The following is a 22,929-nucleotide window of genomic DNA, read 5'->3' as shown; positions in this document are numbered from 1 at the left end:
AGGAAATTTAGATTAGATTCAGACAAAATTTCTAAATTGAAAGTCTTGTTAACCCCTGATATCTTTGGCACAGTGGAAAATTCAAGTGACAGCCAGATGTGGTAATATGTTGAACAGACAATGGAATATTATCACAAGATTCCACCTTGAGCAGGTTGCCATGGAAAATACCTGTATTTTCTGTCTTGCCATATTACTTTTCAATCCTGTGTGAGTTTATTTTTACCATCTATGTTCCAGGTTTATAGGTTAGAAATACAGAGAAAGACATATTTTTTCCAATTAATGCTGGAATATTAAAAAAAATTCTATTATCTAGGATTCAGTTTAGTGCAAGACATACTTTTTGGTCTCACTAACTCACTAAGAAAATTGTTGCCATTTTTAGATGAGAAATGGTCATTATAATGGAATTATAATGGAAAAAATTGGAAGTGTTTTGTCAAAGAAATACTAGTCACTCAATGTATTCTTCATTCTTCACTCAAGTGTAATAATAAAAAACTACTTTTCACTTTTAATTTAATGGGGATTATAAATTTTTTGTTTGAGAATATCTAGAGCAGACAGCCTGTGTAAAACATTTTCCTCCAGGCCAAAATTTGAAGTGCTTACTTTTTTCAGCTGACAAGCAAATCACCATGATCTTTTGAAGAAGCAGTCTTACAGAAAATGCCTGGGTACTAAACAAATGTTTTTTAAATTTCCAAGATCAAACAGAGATGGGCAATATACTCTGAATGCTTCAGAGACCTGTCCATGTATTTTCTAAGCCTGTCTTTCCCAGCTCCACTTCTAGCAAAATCAGCAAAGCTTCGTATTCTACACAGCTGACTGGAGAAATGAAATAACAAATCAAGGTTCTAAGAAAAGAGTGTTTAGGCAAGAGAGGGGCTGGGGTTTTGCTTTCCTGCAGTCTCACAGAGTCAGTAAATTGAAATGCAAGCTTAGAAAGTATAAGGACAGCTTCAAAGACAAAACGTATTTAGGGAAAGTAGAAAATGACCTTGCATTTTCTCATGTAACAACATTCCTCCCAGTACCTGCATGGAAATAAACATGTTAAATACACTTTTTTCGAGTTAATCCATAAAAGCTTGGAACTTGCCTTTGAACACTGCTGAAATCTTTGCTCAAAAAATATAAAGCCTTCAGGATCCCTTTATAACTACTTAAAAAGTCCAGAGTAGTTTGGATTCAGAGTGCAAATCCATGAAAGCTCATGTGGAGTTTTGGTTCTTTGTAGATAGCAGAAAATATTGTCAGATTATGAGATGGAAACAGCCAGCAGAGTTTTCAGTACACAGAGGCCTGAGATAAAAACAAAACACAGTATTGTAATTTTGTAACAGCTTTAATCACGCATAACAGTTTGTTCTTATGAATATGTATAAGACACTGATGAACATGAATGATTGATATTTATGATTTGCAAAGTGAAGAAGCTTATCTATATGCAGATTAAGTACCTCCAAGAAAACTATTCTTCCTTTTCTCCCTCCTGTTTTGGCAAAATTCCTGCACCACTGAATGTTCAAAACTTGTATCTTGTGTCCAAAACCAGCTAAAAGCTCATAAGAAAAACAATCTCATCTATTCTTTTCAAATCTTTTACTCCAAGATTTCTCAAAATAATTTGGAAGAATATATAAAAATTGCTATGAAGAACATTATTTTAAGGTATTAGGGAAATACAGCAAGCAAGGGACAAATGAATCATGACTGGTTTATCTTTATATTAATTTTAATATATTTAACAGAGCTAATATTGCAAATAGAAATATTATGAAAAAGCATTGTGAATTAATTTTACTAGTTATGATAATGAATACACATATATTGGCTTAAAAGTACTGGTTAAAGATACCTAGCCTTGAAGAAACTGAGCCTTTCCCTGAAATTTCCCTTACACCACATTAATCCATAAAAAGCATAAAATTTGGCCTCTGAAACCCCCTGAATTTTGCATATTTTATATGACAAATTTGTGAGATTTGTTCGTATTTTCCATGTGATGTGGATCTTAAGTTGCCTCTCACACAAGTGCTGCAATTAACATACAGTGCCAAGCTCTGTCTATTATTGCATGTTGCAATAGAAAATGAGAAGTATATTGAAATATTAAAGTCGTAGAGATTTGTATTGCATTTACTACATAATAAACAACAGAAAAATATTGGAGGCAAGAGTAAAACATATTCAATGATACCATACTTTCTTTTGGAAATGAAAACAAAATTACACCTTTTCTGTACAAACAAGAAAATACTTTTTAAGTGGAAAATTATGTATAATGGTAAACCTTTTTAAATGACATCATAATAGCAGCTCATTACATCTTTTGAATGCCAACTCCCTCATGGTTTCAGCATTTCAAGGCACACTCAGCTTCAGGAAGCTGGATTAATAATGTAATGACACAATTAAGATGAAAAGAAAGGGACCTGCTGTTCAGGTGATAGGGACTATGCGTGAGATTCTGCTGTGCCAATATGTACCTCAAGATTCACAGGTATTTCTAACAAAAGTTGCTATGTCCTCAAAGTGTATTTTGCCTTACACATGCCCCATGAATTCATCTGGATATCTGAATTAGTTTCCAATGGCACTTATCTTAACAATTAGGCATTTCATTTAGATCCATGTTCTGATCCAAGTCTATGAATGAAATTTATAAAAATGAAATAATGTGTGAATGTCCAGAAAGTGGCCATTTATAGCTGTGAGCGTTGATGAAAAACTACAGGCTTCTTGAAATATGATTAACAGATATTTCTTCTAAATGTAGTGGATATTAATGCAGATCTCTTTTACTGAGTGAACAGCTTTTGGTTATCTTTTTAAACCTTTTAGTTTTCAGGTGCAGATTTAATGTTTTTACTATAGGCTAAATAATTTCATCTCAAAAATCCCACAAAAGTCCCTTCTGAAAAGCACTTTTAAGCTCCTCTGGTTTACCTTGATAATGGTCTAAGTCTTGTACTTGTTGTCAGTAACAAGCATTGAAGTTTGAAGAAGTGCAAGGAAGGCTATTAGAAGTGCAAAAAGAAAAAAGGAGTGAACAAAACAAAACAAACAAGAGCAGTCAAAACCCGATTATCATTAGAGCAAAGAAAGCAGGATGGAGAGCTGAAAAAGAGGGAAGGAATTCTATTTGCTCTTGGTAATGACCTACTAAAAATTTCCAAATTTCCATACACTGTATTCAGTACAACAGTTGCAATATTCCAGTCTATTACACTGAAATGGTACTTTTCTTAATTAAAAACAAAACTAAAAACAACACTTTTTTTTTTCAGATTAATACCCCTGATATACCATAATGAAACAACATTATTGTCATCTTCTAAAGCTGATTGTGATTAAATAAATATACATTACATTTAAAGTAATTTAGCACTCAAGACCTCTGTTGTAGAAGTGATCTTCCACATGAATGGTCGTTTGCTTAAAAAAATTTAAATATTAATATTGAGTGAATGTTAAAAAATATATGTTCCCAATCTAATTGATGGGAAAATATCAATGGATGGCTTCTTTCTTTTACTCTATTTTAAGGTTTTCAATTACTTTCTGGAGTAAATTATATGGTAGAATTGTAATTTCTACTATTACAGGGGAGAACTATGAGTTCAAGAAGCATTTGGACAACACTCTCAGGCACATAATGTGAATCTTAGGGTGTCTGGCACATGTACAGGAATGGGATTAAAGAATCCTGATGGGTTCCTTCCAACTCAGCTTTGTCTATGATTTTATCATTCTATCATTCATACAATTAATTAGCAAAGCAAAAATATCGAGCTTTTGACACAGAAATATGCTGTACACTTTCAATCAGAAATGTCAAATAGTGATTCATATAGCATGTTCAATAAAAAATGGAGGACTATTTTTGATTACTTTTGATTAGATAAAAAATGGTGTTATGTTAGAGATACTATGAAAACTGTGTATCTGAAGAACACCACTAGGAAGAATAATTATTCAACAAAATAGTTCTTGGCTTTGTTGATTTTATATTTCTTATCATGTTTAAAAATTTTATAAACATTCTAGTAGCTAACTGGGATAATATTTTTGAACAGGCTTTTAAGCTTGTGTGTTGCAGTTAGTTATTGCATAAAGTATTTCATGTCTTCATTCGATTATTCTCTAAAATTGTATGTATGTATATATATATATATATATATATATACACCACTGTAGTTCAGTCTTTCATGAAAGTTTTCATAGGGTCAGATGGAGCAAAAACACAAGAACAAATTTTCTTTTAGTGAGGTGGGCAAAGATTTAGTGTATAATGAAATAAGAGTTAAAAAGCAATTAGAGAAAGACATATTAAGTTTTTTTGATGTTTTCATTTCTCCTTTTGTATGTATATATATATATATATATATATATATATATATGAATATAAACGAAATCTCAACACTGTGTTCTTTTTACTGAGACAAAATTGTGCTTGATTTAAGTTTAGAATTCTTCAAGTAAATTGGTCTACTGTAATTTAAACATTACAATAATCCACATCTTCAAGAGGAGGACAATCTGAGTTAATATTTTCAGACGTCACTAATATATTGGTATTTAAGCTGCAATTCCCTGTTAGCCCGTTTTAAAAACAATCAGTTCCAGAAAAGCATTCCCCAGATTTGGCATTTTGATGGCAAACTCTGTGTTTAAATGTGCTCGTATTCAAATGGATATAAAAGTTCTTGATAACATAAAGAAAAAGGGATTGATCATTGGAGCCATTCGTATTACTTCTGTTTTTAGATGCCATTAGCTTTGAATCCACTAATTTTTGTAGATGGACAAAGGATAAGGAATTGGGCTCTCAATGATTTTTTTAAATTCCTATGAAAATTGAAGAGTTGTTAATAGGTTTATATAAAACACAGGAATTATCTATTTCTTATGTACATTTGTTATATCAGAGTGCTTTTTATCTGTGAAATGATTAGGGTACCCAAAACCACTGTAGGAGAAACAATACAGAATCTATTTTTCATTTGAAGTAATGCCGGTTATACTCCTTAGGAAGAAATTACCACTAGTGTATAGATTAGAATGAAAGATTAAGTTACTTAATTTAAATTTAATTCTGTAATATCCTCCTGAACTTTTGATTCAAGTGAATAGATTCAAGTAGAATGATAATGGGAAACCTAAGACCCAGACCCATAGATGTTCCAGCTTTTAAAAAAATGTAATTTTCACACAAATATGAAGTTAAAAAAGAATCCCGTCAAGTCACAAAATTATTAAGTATATTCTCATTTTACAAAATATTTACACGACTTATTAGCTGGAACAGTATCTATATTATGAAATTATCAGGGTGCGTCAACAATATTTTTCAGTTTTGCAGACAATAATGTATTCAAGATTTTTTGCTCTTAGTGTTCCTTATTCAGCAGGAGAGTATATATAGTGGAAGACTTGCAGATATTGGTCATTTTCATGTATTTCCATGTGATTAAGGTTCTCCACCCTTAGCACATTATAAGACATCCTTAGCTTGTAGGCAGCACTGTATAAATTAGAGGATTCACCAAGTGTGAACAATAGGTCTTAAAAACTTAAATGACCTTGTCTTCACTTCAAACTTGCTTGCAGTGTACATTTAAAGCTTGGAAAAAGAATGAATACATATAATAAGGCTAACATCTTCAATGAAGACATGGAAAAAAAAAGGAGAAAATAAATGTTTCTCCTTTTTCCCTTCTCAATGTGGAATGTGAAACCAGCAAAAAAATAACTTCCTCAACATATCATCCGAATAACAATAACCCTATATTAAATTTTCCTTAGACAGTTAGTTTGAAAATTAATGGTATGAGTATTGAAACATCAGGAAGATATTGTCACCAATTTTACTAAATAGTATAACTTTCAGCTAGATGTCCTTGATATGCTTCAGCAAACATATTTCATTTTAATATCAACTTTTAAATCAACCTCCAAGTACATCTCAAGATAACAAAGGTTATAAATTAATTTGCATAATAAAACAATAATCCTGGTGCACATTCAGAATTGCAGTGCATATTTTAATACCATTATACATGTTGATTTAAAACTTATCATTTCTTATTCTTTCTAAACAAATTAGTTACCTAAATTAATATGAAATTTTAAAAAGAAAGTACTCTTTTGACAGTATTCTGATGATTTAGTACATTTTATGGAGAAGTCAATGGTGACTTCATGTAGAATATGGTATTATGACTCATATATACAGTGATGTGACTCAGAGAAATATTTTCACATGAATTATACATTCATGAGAAACTATTTGATGAACAGTGCCTATATTATGCCTTTATAACTGAAGCTATTCAATAGAATTAAAACTCAGTTTCTAATTATTTTTCTTCCATACTTCTTAATCTTACTAAAAATTCACAAGACTCCCTGTTTTAAAAACAAAAACATAATCCATAAAGCTCCCATACATTGTGGCACCTCTTATGTCTAATATTTACCACGACAAGACTCACTCATTCTACAATAAATTACTTCAGATATAAATTTGGCTCCAACCTTGCCTTTAACAACCCTAAAAAACCTCAGAAGAAAATATTGTGAGTTATTCAAAGTAATTATTTTCTTAATTGATTGGAAATAATTCTAGATAGGTTTCCAGATGTTTTTAATTAATTTATACCCTCTGTATCTCAAAATTCAAAGCAAGAGCTTAATATAGCATACTCTTTAGGAGATTATTCATGCTTCACCCAAGCAAATAAGCTATTGAAACAATTTATTTATTTGGTCAGCTAATAAATCTCTTTCATAATTTCTAATTATTCCTGGAGTTATCATAGCCCATGAGACTCTAGGAAAACCAGTATTTTTCTCCTGTGTACTTTTCCTACTCATAGCTGCTTCATTTGTCAGCTTTGCCTATTTTTACCCAAGTGTTAATTGGTAATTTTATTTCCTATTTGTATTTTTACACAATCAGCAGACTTGCTAATCTCAGTCTCAGTGACAGTGAACAAAACAGTTTTCTTTATTGTTTAAATGTTTTAAATTATTCTTGCTAACACTTTTTATAGTAAAACAAGTACAGATCATTAAACTGAAATAAGCAGGTATTAAATAATTTAAATGTGTCTGAAATTATGGTTTTAAAAATAGTGCATATGTCACAGACATCTGTTCATAAAAATCCTTTCTTTAGGATTTTTCCTTCCGGGAAGCTGAGGCCCCAGAAGAAGAATGTAAACAGTGGCTATCTGCTGCTGTGGAATGCAACAGGTGCACCTGTGATTGGCCCAGGTTGGATGTGTACAATTAAGGGCCAATCACGGACCGAGCTCTCTCAGGGGCAGAATCAGAGAGACCTCCTTTGTTATTCATTCCTTTTCTATTCTTAGGTTAGCAAGCTTCTGAGAACTTTTCTCTCTATTCTTTGTAGTATAGTCATAATGTAATATATGTATATCATAAAATAATAAATCAAGCCTTCTGAACATGAGGTCAACATTTCTCGCCTCTCTCTTCACCCTGAAAAACTCTTGCAAGCCCTGTAACATGCATAGACAAAATATAGCATACCATTTCCTGGTTACACTGAAAAATTTGGAGGAAATCAGATGCTCATCTACATCTCAAATAGAAATGCACCCCTGATGTTGAGAATTACGCTAAATTTAAGTAGATTAGGCTAATTAGACTAATTTGAAAAATGAGAGGGCTGGTATCTATGGGGGAGGAGGATGATGTGGAAGCAGAGGAAGAGGTGATATGATTGTTAAATGTCATGGGAGAGAGACAAGTAGAAAACTATCAGTCCTGGAACATTGAGCTATTAGGTGAAAGTAGGGAAATACTACAGAATATCTCTGCTTGACACCATGAAACCATGATGTTCATGGATTTTCTCAGGTTCATCTTTTAAAGTGGCCTAAGTGTTTAGAGATGGAAAAGCTCTTTGTCAAAAACATTCTAGCATTAACTGCATGTTTCCATTACCTTCTTTATCTTAGGCATGAAATCTTTCTAACATGAAGATCTTCAGTTCCTACTATATAATTACTAGGCAAGATCAGTTTTATCCTGATAAATGTCTGTATGACAACCAGCAATTCAAATTCTTTCTGTTGCTTGATGAGGGGTAAAAAGGAGATTACTGAGATATTTTCAGGGCATATAAGCCCTTTCCCAAGAACTTGCCAACACAAAACATGTGCAAAATCAAAAATCTGTATCACCTGATATCATAAAGGATATCCCCCCTTCCTGCAATGTTTGTCTTTCTTACAATGTTGTGCTAGTGTAGCTATAAGAGCAATGGAACTACCTACCTTTAAGACACACCTACCTTTAAGACATTATTCTAAATAGAATAAAAAAATTTTACTCCATCCTTCTCTTTTTTAAAATTCAAACTATTTTGACAGCTGTTTTAGAAGAAAGAGTGCAAACCACTGAAGCACTGATGTAACAAAACACCACATTATCTTCCTGCACAGATAGAAATATAATCGTTATACCTTCTTATATCCCTGGGGCTATACTGTCCATATTGATCTTTAAATAAATGGAAACCAATTTGTCTCTATAAGACAGCATTTTTCTATTCCCTTAAGGGAAATAGCTGACTTTTATTTGTTCAGTGTGTAACAAACTGCTCCTAGATGGGACAGAGACTCTGGCTGTCTCACTTTAGAAACAAATGTCTGAATGGGAAGAGGAGAGTGGCATCTGTGGTCTGAAATACCTTGCTTGACTTTATATCCAAAGGGAGGAGAAAGTTTCACGGAGCTGATCTAAGTGAGAAGCAACTTTCACAGCATGTCCCTCAATAATTGAGCAAAGCTACCAGAGATCAGGTATAACAGAAACACACATGAGGATATACCTTGCAGTTAAGAATCAACCTTGTAGCACTGATGAGGCTGTAAGCTCTTTCTGGGTGCCTGAATGCATGACTGGAGATTAAAAGATAGCATGTGGAAATGATTCTACATGAGCTTCCTACATCACTGTGCTGAAATGGGACCTGGAATCTAATGAAATATTGACACCTTTCTGCCATGTCCTACATCCTAAAATCATAGCATGCTTTTGTTTTGAAGAGACCTTAAGGATCACTTAGTCTCACCAGTCAAGAATTTCTTCCTAAGAGCTAACCTAGTGTGACCCTCTTTCAATTTGAACCCATTCCTCCTTTTCCTGTCATTCCATATCCTTGTAAAGGGTCCCTCTCCAGCTTTGTTGTAGGTGGCCTTCAGGTACTGAAAGGCTGCTATAAGGTCTCCCTGTAGCCTTTTCTTCTCCAGGCTGAACAACCCTTATCTCAACCTGTCTTCATCGGAGGTTCTCTAGCCCTCTGAGCATTGTTGTCACTCCTCTGGCCTGGTTCCAGCAGGTCCACATCCTTCTTATATTGTAAGACTTAGAGCCAGACAGAATACTCCAGGTGGGGTCTCAGCAGAGCAGAGTAGAGGGGTGGAATCAGCTCCCCTGCTCTGCTGTCCCCTCTTCTTTTCACATTGGCTTTTTGGGCTGCAAGCACACATTGCAATCTCGTGCCAAGTTTCTCATCCATCAGCCTCAAGCCCTTCTCCTCAGGGCAGCTCTCAACCCATTCTTCATCCAGACTATATCAGTGCTTGTGAACGCCCTGACACAGATGTGGGACCTTAGACTAGGCTTTGTTGAACTTTGTGAGCTCTCAAATAGTTGTGGTTCAGCAGATTTTTATGCAAATGGAGACCAGTGAGGAGCATTGATCCTCAAGGGTTGGTGTTGGAATTGTCACTGTTGAGCACCTTTGTTGACGACATGGACAGGAAAACTGAGTGCACCCCCAGGAATTCTGGAGGTGGCACCAAGCTGAGTTGTGCAGTTGACTCCCTGAAGGGATGTGAGGCCATCCAAATGGACCTTAACAGTCTTGAGACATAGGCTTATGAAAATCTCATTAAGTACTACAAGGTCAAATGTCTTACATCCTTGATATTTTCCAATAATATGTGTTTGAAGTAAAAAATCATTGTGCGATATAAAATAGGTTGGAGACTAAGGAAACAAGCAGCAAATTAGAGCACACAGATGAAGCCCAAAATTAGAAAAATTCCAAATCTTAGTTCACAAGAGAGGAAATGAGAAAGACAGCCAATTACTCACAATCCTTCATACTACTGTAGGTTCCAGGTTGCATTTACAGTGATTTATTTTAGAAGATGTATAAACTCTCATAACATCTAGTTGGGAGAAGATGAATTTCAGTAGTTAAAGGGAGACAGAACATCCTATGTTTAGTAAATAGCAATCTGTGAGATATTATTACTGGAAGAAATTATTAACAAGGCCTATTTCCTTTTCAGCAAACTGAATATTTCTTCAAAATTATTTTTAATTCACATTTGAATGACACAATGCTTTATGTTTAAAAAATGTGCCTTCTAGGAAATTATTTTGTGATGTAGACGTACATTGTTCCGATATTTCAAAGTGAAGCTATTTAGGGAAACTTTGACTTTCTTGTTTCCAGCTTCCTTTGCCTTCCTCTTACAGTTTTTATTTTTTTCAGAAATATTCTTTCACACACATAGCTTCATACCTGTGGGGGGTGTGTGTCTGTGTGTGTGAGAGTGAATGACAAATGGAAAAAAATTCATGGGAATAGGTTAATATTAATTTATTAATCACTCTGTTCTTAAAACAAATATATGTGAGTTGAATATTTAGCAGGATTGACACATATTTTTCACTGCTTGATACATGGAATAATTACTTATCTCTCACAATTTTCTTGGTGGAAATAATATTATGACAGTTTAAGTCCAGAACTTGCTCAAATGCAACATTTTCAAAATTCTGTAGCTAGTCTGACTATGTGGATTGTCTTCTGACAAACCATTCTTTGACATGTAAATGTAAGCTTCAGCATTACTATTTGTACATTTTATACTTAGTCTTTGCATAATTAGTATATTTAAAAAAAACCAAAAAGCCAAAAAACCAAAAAAAAACCCCAGATAATCAGTGCAGTAATCAATTAACATGATCTTTACTATCTGAAATCACTTTTTTACTGCATTATGGTCTTAGGAGTAAATGCTATTAAACACTGATTATTATTTTCCCATTAACTTCTTTCCCTTTGCAATGTGTTAATATAAACAGAAAGACTGTGCAGCCATAGATCTAGTCAGCACATCTTACTATACACTTTTTATATTTTTCTGTTAGATATTATTCAACTTACTAAAATCCTAGGTTCTATACTTAAACTTAAAAGCTTGCAACAACTTACAAAAGTAAATTTTTTTTTTCTGTAGAAACAAACAAATTATTTTTAATCTGTATTCCAGGACCTCTAACTGGATTATATTATTCATAAAATTATTTGTGGTCAATAGACCTTGGCTGGCTGGCAGGAGTACACCAAGCTGCTCTGTCACTCCATTCATCAACAGGACAGTGGGAGAAAATAAAATGAAACTCTTTTGGGTCAATGTAAGGACAGGAAGATTACTTACTAATTAACAACATGGACAAAACAGCATTTCTTCCTTGATTTGAGGCAGAATAACCTGATTTGTTGTCAATTTCTTGTAATGGAATAGGATACTTTGACATACTTAGAAACATGAAAAAAACTAAACCCAAATTCACCCATCCTTCCCCTCCTCTCAGATTTGATTTTCTTTCTCTTTTACCTTCTTGACCCCTGCTATCCCTTTTATGTCATCTGGAGCAGGAAAGGTAGTTGTGCTTAGTTCATAATTCTCAATCTATTCCACTCTTTCCTCCTCATGCTCTTCCCCTGTTTCAGCATGGGATTCCTCCATGGGAGACAGCCCTTCATGAAATGCTTCAGTTTGGGTCCCATTCAAGGAAGTACAGACCTTCAGGAGGATATTACTCCCACATGAGGCTACAGCTGCTTTCAGAAAACTTCTTCCTCCGTGGGTTCCTCTCCACAAGTCACAGTTGCTGCCAGGTGCTTGTTTCAGCTTGCAGTCCTCCATGGACTGCAGTGTGGATATCTGCTTTGCCGTGGTCCTCCGCGGGCTGCACGGGCACAGCCAGCATCACCATGGTCTGCACCATGGACTGCAGGGGAATCTCTGCTCCCTGTCTGGAGTATCTCCTCATGATCCTTCTTCTCTGGCCTTGATGTCTCCAGGGCTGTTTCTCTCGCATTTTCTCACTCCTCTCTCACAGCTGTTGTACAGCATCTTTTTCTGTTATGCTTTCTTTCATATGTTATCACAAAAGCACTACCAGCCTTATTGATAGGCTCCTCTTTGGGCACTGGTGGGTACTTCGTGGAGATGGCTGAAACTGGATTTTTCTGACCTGGGGAAAACTTATGTGGTCTTCCTGGAGAAGCCACCCTGAAGCACCCTACCAAAACCTTGCCAATTAAACCCAATACGTTACAGTCAAGAATTTTAATTGCGTACACTCCTTCCAAAAGAATAAAAGTTCATGGAAATTGGAACAGAAAACAGATTTTACACAGAAAATTTTCAGGACATAAAAACTCCAAATCAGAACAGGAATCCCAGCATTATTCTGAATTCAGTACTTTCCTTCCTTTGTTGCTGGAGTATAGGCCTTGTTTCCTTTAGTTTTATAGGCCTTGTTTCCTTTAAATTGTTCAAAAGTCAAGGTGTGGAAAAAAATCAAGCTTGAGCTGTGTGTAGAAATGCTTTCTTGCATTTCAAATCCATCTCTTCTGTAATAAGCTTGCTTGCCTTCACTTCTAACTATGAAAGTTGTTTTATGCCTAGCTTCTATCATGAAATTGAGGTATTATCAGAGAGATAGACTCACATGTGTTTTCACACAATTCGCAGGTGCTATGATATACTCTTGTATATTGAAAAAAAATATAAGACAAGATAATTTAAAAAAATCTGTTAATTCAGCATGTTTAGAAATAAAACATGCTGTTTAGTATAGTAATAATTCCTGTTGGCCTTTTCAATTTTCTGAAAACACCAGTAAAATATTTCCAACTGAATTACTGAGACAGTTTCACTGATCTATCTTAGTTACACTGTTTCGGGTTTAAAGTGAGTCTTCTAGCTTTATATGTCCAAAGAAAGAATATTTCTACTTTACAGATTTATTTTAATAATTTGAAAAAGATACCAATATAATCTTTTTAACAGTTGTGACCCAGAAAAATTTCATTTAAATTCATTAAAAAAATATTTCCTTGCTGTTTGGACAATAAAAGGCTCAGAAATTTTCACTGTTTATTACAGGAGCAGTTATGAAGAAAGGTTAACTTAATGCACAAGGCCACAGTATGGACAGGTAACAAGCACAGGGGAGGCCATCACTCCTAAACACTGAGGTAGCAGGAGCATTTATTTAGCCTTGGTATGTGAGAGAGGATTAGGTCTTAAATCAACTGATAAAATCCTCTCTCTCCTTTCTATTCCAATGACCTTTTCTTCTCAGCCTGTTTCTCTTTATGTTATTGTCAAGACTCTACAGGCTCCTGCCTTCTGCTCATCTATGCTTTGGACAAGCTGAGCCTGCAACAAAATTATCCACTGCAGTTCCTCAGGATTCCACCTTTTCTGGCTCCCTCCTGCATTCACAGAACATTCCTAAATAAAAAAGATAAGGCATGAGTCCATTTTAGATCAGCAAAAGGACAATTAAGAAAACACCTCTTCTGAAAACTTTTAAATATGGGAGAGATGATAAAATACATTTAGGCAAGTGAGGTGTAATAGGCATTTTACTGAGTGTGCTAAGTCCATATCACTTTTTAACATTAATTATAATTAATACAAATGAGAAGTCAGGAATGCTGATGAATCAATCTCTGAATATTTGATATTTGTTGATAGAAAAAAATGCAAAATTACAGTCACATAACTGAAGACAACATCACATTCCAGAGTGGCAATGCTCACACTTCACACTAATATGGTGCCCCATATTAAATATATATATCACTTTCTTATTTGTCAGGCTACTAGAGATGAGAGAGAGAGAGAGAAATATCTAGATTTAATATATCTGCAAAATACAGATAAATCTGCTTGTACATGTATTATGTATCAGAATGAGGAAGGTAACAAGACACAACAAGTTTTAGCATTGCTGTGTAGAATGCAGCTGCCTGTATTTCTGCATCTAACACATTTCATTATCACCCATTTAAGGTGATTATGCTTCATTTAATATGAATGCAAAGTGTATAATCCTGAATAGGTTTAAAACATTCGTATCATTTTGATCCCACAAAGTAATTTATTGCAACACAGATTTAAGAATCTTTTCACTTTCAGAGTGAGTTTAACAGCTGACTGAGAAACTGGAGAAATACAGAGTTTTAACTTTAATTAACTGTTTTGAGTGACATCAAATCTGATGCTGGCTGCTATGTCATAGAAATTATTTTATGAGTGCAAGACTTCAGCTGAGTCATTGTTTCTAAATTGAACAAGGAAAAAAAAAGATACTTCATGGAAATCAACAACAATTATTAAGAAAAGCTATAATAGTAAATGTACAATAGTACAGTTATACTGTGCCATAGACCTGTCCTTTTTGTCACAAAGGTATCATAACACAGAAGCTAGAAAAACAGTATTTTCTTGGTTATGCTCAAATTGTTAAAGAAAATGTACTCATCTTCCCCTACAGTTCTTAATTTCTTTGCATTGTTATATCTACATCTGCCCTTTCTCCAGCTGTGCAGCTCCATGTATAGTTCATAAAGTTAGTGTAGCCCAAAGATAATGTGTTCAACAGGCTCTCTCCCAGTGGGAACAATTATTTTTAAAAAAAGCAGTGGGAAACAGGAAGGATAGAAATTCCCTGGATGTACACAAGAACTTTGTTGCCACAGCTAATAGGGCATTTCAACAACTGACAAGTGGGACACATTTTCTGTAGAACAGAGCCCTAAATTAAATTCAATTCTTGTCTCCCAAAAAATTTTAACTCTTGGAATACTTTTCTTTTTCATGTAATACGTAGGAGTGCAGAACAGTCTGATTCTTTGTTAGTTCAAATTTTCATCAGGAAGAAATCTGTACCATAGCATAAATCAGCTTTTACTTCAAAAACTGACCTTGGTTTCCTCAGAATAAATGGAATAGATCAGTTTTCCTGCTCTCTCACTATTGAATATCTCACACTGATTACAGATCAGGCAATGAAAAAACCCTTTGGCTTGTGGACTGAGAAGGTCTAGATATATTTTAACCATCTGTGGTTTTTTTTTTGTAACTTGTAGTTAGCTACAGAAATAGTTGTAGATGCAGAAATACTTTTCCCCTAGCATCAGACTTCAATGATATTTCCTTCCATACAACTGAAAACCATTTCCTTTCCATTATTAGCCATTGGGGAAAAAAAATCCAAAACCAAGAAGGAACACCAAGAAGAAAGGATTTCAAGACTTCCAAAGTGATTTTATCTTATTTAAAATGTACTGCCTTCAAAGATTCTAGGAGCAAGTGTATTTTCTCTCGTCTTTCACTTAATCCATTTATGACCCCATAGTAACAACGAGGAAAAGTTAAAGTCAGACAGTGGGACAAACCTCTTCATGCATCATTCGAGCCCCACCAACCCTTACAACATCTGTTAAAGCATACATTTTTCAATGTTTCCAATTTACTTATTATTTTATTAGAAAATTTGTCTTCATACATTTTTTTCTATTGGATGGTTAAAGCATCCCTCCTCTTAGAGAGTGATTGTATTGCAGACTATTGCATTGTGCAAAAACATATCTTTACTAGTCATTCACCTTGTCAGCTGGTACTCTAGTAATCAATACAGAACCTTCATAATGACACAAATGGTCTCAAAGAGTATTTTTACATGCTTTACTCCAGAAAAAACAAACAAAGAAAACAAAAACCACTAAAAAACCCAACCAGACACGGAACATATTAAAGGTAAACCCAGGTGAATTATTTCAAATTGCAAATAGTTTTAATGCTATTTTCCTCAGTTATCAAAGATGTTACTTTTTCATTACTACTTAGTTTGAAATAAGAAGGGAGGCCTTATTTGCTTGAAAGCAGTAAAAACAAGCAGATTTAAAATCTAATTTCTGTTCTTTATGTGTGCAAAGGAGACTGGGTTCTCAAAATAGGTCTGATAGTTAATTTGTCTCCTAACCTCTAACACTAAAATACTCAAGGCAGTTTTCATTTGAGTATATAAATTTACAAGCCTTACCCTTCTGTACCATCTGTAATTTTGGGACACTGGATGCAAAAAGTCACACTTATGTAACTTTTGGACTGGGAATGTGTATGATGCAAGAATTCTGTCTTGGTACTTGAATTGTTGTGTGTACTTACTAAGGAAACCTTTTACATAGAGAGTTTCTCCTTTGGAGAGGAACACACAACCAACTTCCAGGCAATCTGAAAAAACACATTAATATAGGATAAAGACCTTTACTCAAGAAAAGCCCAAGATTAGTTATTTTTATATCCTAGCTAAAATAAATATAACATCTCGTTCCCAAGTGTAGGCACTTGTGCATATAAGTAACTGAGGATTAATCATCATTACCCCAGAGACTTCGATTAGCTGCGATTTAGATAAACAGAAAATCTGTGAAATATGTGAAAGTCTGACTTTGTTCTCAAGGTTGGGAGAATTCCAGTTACCAAAACTGTAAAATCAAAAATATAGAATTTTAACTGGCATGGAAATTAAATAAAGCAGATAATCAAAGTAAATACAGTAAACCCCCAAACATTTACTGCCTAGCAGGTCTTATCAACAGTTTACAATGTTGGAATGCTATATATCATGCAAAATTATTTGATTATGCATTAAATGTTAACTGAGGAGTTTACAGTAACTGAAGTAGATTGAGAATTACTGTGTCTTTGAGATTTATGTAGAAGATTAATCTCCAGATACCAAAAACATTGTGAAGACAGAAATCTTGGGGATTCTTTTGTCTTGAGCTTTGGCAAAGGACTTGAAGAACATCACAAAAATACCTTTGGTATGCCCTCATAGACACATTAGTTTTGAAACTACTCTTCTATTTTTTCTCTAATTTTTAGTTTTGAAAAACACTTTTCTAGAAGAACGAATGAGATTTTTTGTTGATTTATAGAATTCTATAATCTTCACCTGATTGTTCCAAACCTGGAGATGTAACTTGAAAGTCACTACGACAACACAGTACTCCCAAATTCTTTTCATCTTGTTCAGAGGACGCTTATTATTTAAGAGTAGCATATTTCGCTGATCCAGGGATAGAAACAACACAGAGCAGAACTCAAAATCTGCACTATAGATATAATTGACTGACAGTTTTATATGTGTGATGTACTGCTTTTACACTGACAATTCTTCTAGTCAGTATATTATCTTTTCTAAACAGTTCAAACACGATTGTATTAAAAATTTACTCTTTTTATGATGAAAAAATTGCATGAAAAACTTCTGGATTCTGTGGGAGTAACAGAAGAGTATATGCGCAAGCATTCACCAGCAGAATAATTAAAGAACTGATGTCGTCCATCGGCATGTCTTCAAATTTGGGACTCCTTGTGTATATAGGCAATGACCATTGATGTACCTATTTGAAACACACTATTATTTGTCAGTTCCATAAGCTGAATGAAAAAGTAGAAGTAATTACCCTGTTCCCAAACCACTGGATCTTTTGGGTGGACATGTCCAGTCCACGCTCTTAAAATGCAGGAAGTAAATAGAAGACAGCTGTGTGGATATTCTTTGTTTAGATGGATATTATCATCAACTGTAACTTGTAACAACCTGAAGAGCAGGAAAGTTTTGTCCAGAGCTGTAGTGGAAAGAGATATTTCAGTTGTTGCACAAATGCCTTTTCTTGATATCTCTGGCTTCTAAAAAAAAATCAAGAGATGGACAAGGATAATAAAAAAGAAAAGCAATACAAAATGGTTACCTGAAGTGACAAAATGGTCTATTTCTGTATGCTGGTCATTTCCATAAGACATAAACATCCCTCATGAGGTTTCCATGTGATCACTTTTTTGAGATTTTCCAGGTCCCTCTGGATGGCATCCCTTTCTTCTGATGTCTCAGCTGCACCACTCATCATGGTGTCATCTGCTAACTTGTCGAGGGTGCACTTGATGCCCTAGTCTATGTACTGATGAAAACACTAAACAACAAGTGGTCCCAGTATGGATCCCTGAGGGAAACCACTTGTCACCCTTATCCCAGCGTGCCCATTGGGACATTGAACAATTCACCACTACTCTCTGGGTATGACTGTCTAACCAATTCATTGTCCACTGAACTGTCCACCCATCAAATCCTTCTCTCTAATTTAGAGTGAAGGATGTTATGGGGAACTGTGACAAAGGTCTTACAGAAATCCGTACCGATGATATCCATAGCCCTTCCCTTGTCCACGATGCAGTCATTCTGTCACAGAAGGCCAGTAGACTGGTCAGACAGGACCACATTTTGTTTTGTCGGGAATGTTGCTGCAAGGTCAACTGTCACAAAAATCTTAAGAGTGTCTAACTGGCTCAGCAAATTTGTCAGCAACTGGGTTTCATCTCTTTGGAGATCAGCTCAGTAATGAATACTCACAAAGAGGAATGGGAACCTGTGGCCAGTAGTAGTTCTACAAGAGTAGTGAAACCACTCACCTCTTCATTACTGTCACTTATTTTCCAGTCCCTTTTCCATGTTGTTTTAGGGATTGAGTCTGAAAGTATTTCCAATATAGGATTTGAATAGACAGATAGGAAAAGTTGAGTTTCAATCAAATGGATATACTGCTGAGAAGACAATAGAGATTTGATTCAGAAAATATCAGGCTTTCATTTGAACCTCATTTCTCTCAGTTCTCTTGTTTAATTTCAGAAAAAGCTAGAAACTATTGTCATGATGTAATGAACATGTTACATTTAATCACATCACTAACACTGCCTGGCACAAGTTAATGAGCATTCATTTGAGATTTTGGACTCCTTTTTATTTTAGTCATTAAAGAAAATAAACATTGCTATCAGCAAATTGTCTCACTCGAAATAGAGAAATTTTGTGTACTTGAGCAGATCTAGCATTTCATATACAATTTGTGATCTCAGTATTGCTTCAGACTTATACAAATATTACACCTATCTGAAACTAAGGAATTTGTTCTCTAGTTCACCTGCGTAATATCCTGAACTTCATAATCACAGATTTTAACTTCATTTGCATTTGATTCTATGATTTTTCCATTTTTATTTGCTCGGTTTTTATTTTTATTTACAAGCAACAACATTGTCCTGGTTTTGGCTGGAGTAGCTGGTACAGTGCTGTGTGCTGAATTCAGCATGACAATGATGTAGGTACACACTGATGTTTTGGTTGTTGCTAGGTTGTATTTACCTGAAACCAAGGACTTCTTTTGTGTCCCATTCTCTGACAGTGAGAAGGTACACAAAAAAGGCTTGGAGAGAGCATAGCTGGGACAGGTGACACAAAGTGACCAAAGTGATATTCTAGACCACGTAATGATATGCCCAGTATATAAACTGGGAGAATTACTTGGAAAGAGGAATGATCAAGGTTCAGGGATGAGGTTTGACATTGGTCAGCATGTGGTGTGCATAATTTGTTTTTCCTTTGTTTTATTTTTCCCATAATAATAACAATTCTAATAATTTATTATTTATTCTTTAGTTTTGTTTCCATTATTAGACTCTTCATTCTTATCTCAACTTTTGATTCTCTTCCTCATTTCACTGGGGTTGGGATTGGATGAGCAGTTGGTGCTGCATTGCTGGGAGGGCTTAAATCACAACAAATGTGAAATTCAAGTAACTGAAAATTAAATTTTTGTCTAATTTCTATGTATTTGCTTTTATAGATCATTATATCAAACTACTCTGTACATATGAAATTTATTTAAAGGAAATTTTCTGGTTTTCTATTCAGTGAGCTGCAACACAGCTTGCCCTAAGCTCTCAAATATGACAGACTGAGATTCTAGTTTAAGATGTGTTTTAAAGGAATTTCAAGTGTCATTGACATGTAAGGTCTTCTTTGTTCTTTTAAAAAAGACCACTAGCAGAAACATTATGGTCCTAGTATATACAAGAGCATCAAGTTTGAGCAAAATTTTTATGTTAGGGAAGATTTACAGTTTACACCATGCCTTTTTTTTGCTCAATATCATTGGTTTAATTAAATTAAGCAAATCTGTGAGACACCACACAATAGTCATATAGGTGGTGTGGTATAATAATAGTTATAGTATTCCCGCAAAAGAAAATAATTTCTTCTCACGAAAAACATAACTTTAGTTAATAATGATGATTTATAAATCATATTTTATATCTTATGTTATAATTTTCCTTATCAGGACACAGAAAAAACATGAAAGGAAATTTTAAATAAAAAGTCAGTCTGTCTGGGACAAATGCAAAATTCCTTAAATCTTAGGAAAAATCAAGTAACAGACTTCTCTTTAGGTTTCAAAAAGGAGAAGGAAAAGCCAAAGCCAAAAAATTATCATAAAGGAATGTTTTGTTTTAAGAAAAAAATCCAGAAAGCAAGTAGCATTCAAGCAGATTTTTGCACCACCTTTATATCATTGCACTTACAAACAGTCCTTTAGTATATGGAATATTTTTACTTATTTGTTTCTCTACTTATTGAGCTTGGATTATAATTACCTAGGTGTAAACATGCCACTACATTTTGAATAAATGGAAAGGTTATTCTCCAAAGTGAATTCCTCCCAACATGCAGTTAGAAATAATCTATAAAGGTGGACTTCAGTGCTGGGTCCTAATTAAAATAATTTCAATAGTAGAGTGAATGTAAGGTCCATGTATTTCTTTCACACATTGTTTATTAGTTAAGCACTGGAGTGGAGAGCTCTCACTAATAATCAGTAAATCATTGCTGATGCCCAAAAAGAGACCCATCCTTTCCTCTTGCCTTCCTCAATTCTCTCTTGTTATCTTCACTTAGGATGAACAAATTATCAAGGGACATCTCAGGCTGCAAACTCATTATCTCTTCTCTAATTATAGACACACACACACACACACACACACACACACACACCCACCCAACTACCAGACATTTGTTCCCACTTACGTGATTTATCTGTGTAAGTTCCTGAAAAGGGTGACCTAGCATACTTGGAGCAGACCTGACAGACTCAATTCCTATGAGAAGAAAAAACAGGATACCTGTCTAGCAAGATTCAGAAGACTGGATTTTCTTTTAAGTGTCAGAGATAGCTTAAGTAAGAAGGATTATACAAAGGCAAAGATCTGAGACCACCCTCCAACCCCTTCCAAAGGCAAAACAAACAAAACAAAGAAAAAAAAGACATCTGCTATTCAGCAAAATATTCCAAAGCAGTGTACATCTGAAATTTTCCAAACTAAAAATTGTAATACAGAATTCATGCACAACTATTCCTAAAAGTTTTGCTGCTGGAAAAATTAAAAGTGGTATGAGTGTTAACAGCCATCAGAAATGGATTCAGGAAGAATTCAAGCAGCCAGTAACTTGAGGTTAAGAGTTCAGTATTAAGACAATTAGAAGAAAATACATTTAAAAAGAAAAAAAACCAAGAATAAATAAATAGTCATACGAATCTATTATCTAGTCAGGAACTGTCTATATAGGTGTTTTAAATAATAATTCCCACCAATAAAACAGCAGTCTTACGTGAGCAGTCACTTAGCAAGGTAGATTCAAGATTATTTACTTTTTAAAATTCTTCTCAAGCTTTTAAATTAAGGATGCTTAAAGCCTAGGAAGGTTATTCTGTGGAATAAATCAAGAAGTAAGAAAAGAATAATATATATTTATGTGTACTGTGAAAATTGTCAACATATGTTACCAACAGAGTTCCAAAATGTTCTATGCTGAGACCTGAGGCATTCAGCACAAATCTATTTTAAAAACCCACAAAAAATAATGAGGCTTTCCCTGATACAAATGCTGAATTTAGGATGAGGAAAACAAATCCTTGCTATAAAGAGTACACAGATGTATGCAGTAGGGGGAGTAAAGTAGAAGAATTAAAAATTGATACAAAATCTCATTGCAATTACAGAGAAATGGTGTGACAGCTCACATGACTGGAATGTTGTCATGGATGGCTCCGACCTTCTTAGGTAAGAGAGGTAAGGTGATGGATTTGCTCTCTATGTGAGGGAGCATCTGGAATGTCTCAAGCACTGTCCAGGGGCAGACAAATGAATTGAGAGACCATGGGTGAGAAATAAGGAAGTGGATAATATGGGTGATAATATGACTGGATAATATAAGTGGGCAGCTGCTATAGGGTGCCTGACCAGGAGGAGGAAGTTCATGAGGCTTTCTATGGAAAAGACTGCCCAAGGAGGTCCTGGAACCTCCCTCTCTGGAGACATTCAAAACTCACTTGGACACATTCCGGTTTAACCCTTTCTAGGTGGTATTCCAGAGGTCCCTTCCAACCCTAACGATTCTGTCATTTTGTGATCTGTGACACCAAGGTTCCACAGGCAGAATAAACTATCTAAGCTAAAAGCCAAAGTCACAGGATACACTTGCAACAGGGAAACACATCTGGGACACAGGTGATTGGCTGTCAAGTACCTTTTGAATATTCAGTCAGAAAAATATCTGCAATTTAAATATCTTGTTAGATTTAATAACAGTTGTCAAAAAAGCACATTAACATGCCTAGGGGATTAATTCCCAACTTACTCAACTGCATCCATGTGACTAAAACAAGATTCAACATGTGCTGTATAGTCCCAGATGAATATATTTCCATGTTTTATGCAATGATAATTCAAACTAGCTGAAATATTTTAAAAATATTGTCCAATTAAAAGACATACTTCAAATATAGAGAAATGGAAATTTTGTACGTCATGTTCATTCACACAACAGTCTTGAAGTGTACCAGATCATAACCTTGTTTAATCAACCCCAGCCAACAAA

Source organism: Ammospiza caudacuta, chromosome 1 (genome assembly GCF_027887145.1).
Source record: "Ammospiza caudacuta isolate bAmmCau1 chromosome 1, bAmmCau1.pri, whole genome shotgun sequence".
NCBI lineage: Eukaryota > Metazoa > Chordata > Aves > Passeriformes > Passerellidae > Ammospiza > Ammospiza caudacuta.
This window is presented reverse-complemented; position numbering follows the sequence as displayed.